Source organism: Erinaceus europaeus, chromosome 8, assembly GCF_950295315.1.
Source record: "Erinaceus europaeus chromosome 8, mEriEur2.1, whole genome shotgun sequence".
NCBI classification, from domain to species: Eukaryota; Metazoa; Chordata; class Mammalia; order Eulipotyphla; family Erinaceidae; genus Erinaceus; species Erinaceus europaeus.
In genome coordinates this window covers 30,043,345-30,044,194 of record NC_080169.1, presented here as the reverse complement: position 1 = coordinate 30,044,194, position 850 = coordinate 30,043,345, and the positions used below count along the sequence as shown (strand labels likewise).

Genomic DNA, 850 nt, shown 5'->3' with positions numbered 1-850 from the left:
ATCTGCACACATCCCAGAAGCCCTGGTGTCTCTGGTTAAGGGCATAACCAGTGGTGTGCAAACCTGCCAGAACATTGGAATCATTTGGAAACCAGTGCCTGGACGTTCTCTTCTGCTAATTCTGATTCCACTGGCCTAGAGCGAGAAACTTATCAGTTTCTCTGAACTTTCATCTGAACTTTTCTAGGTGATTTTAATGGTCATATATGGTTGAGAAAGGCTTAACTAGAAAAGATAACTATATGCAGAGAAGGGCAAGATAAGCTTCAGAAAATGTCAATTGTATGGAACCACTCATATCTTTTTTATTATTATTATTTTTTAAATCAGGGAGAGGTGAATGCAGTCCCCCACTACCACAAATTATGCCAGTCGAGTTTCCCACGTTTAGGAAAATCTCAGGGGGTCAGTGCAATGGATAAGCCTCGCCCTAGGGAAACCACCTTCGTGATCATGGTATCTCCCCTGCCAAGTATACCAATCATATCTTTAGATACTAGAAATCATTGCAATTTACCAGTAACATAGCAATACCCTTACAAAGCAATTCCTACTTTGTGCACTAGTTGGAGGCTTAGCCTACTTCAGTAAAAAAGGTATGTCCATGGGGGAAGGTAGATAGCATAATGGTTATACAAACAGACTCTAATGCCTGACGGTCCAAAGTCCCAGGTTCAATCCCCTGTACCACCATAAGCCTGAGATGAACAGTGCTCTGGTAAAAAAATAAATAAATAAACAAACTACTAATCAGCTATTAAAAATGATGAATTTACTTTCTTCACCCCATCTTGGATGGAGCTTGAATGAATCATGTTAAGTGTGATCAGCCAGAAAAAGAAGAAAGAAT

The 850-nt window shown here is 40.0% G+C and overlaps 1 pseudogene; it reads right to left on the bottom strand.

Moving 5' to 3' along the window:
- Positions 1-326: 326 nt before the first annotated feature.
- On the bottom strand, positions 327-476 carry LOC132539978 (U1 spliceosomal RNA; annotated as a pseudogene).
- Between the last annotated feature and the right edge of the window lie 374 nt (positions 477-850).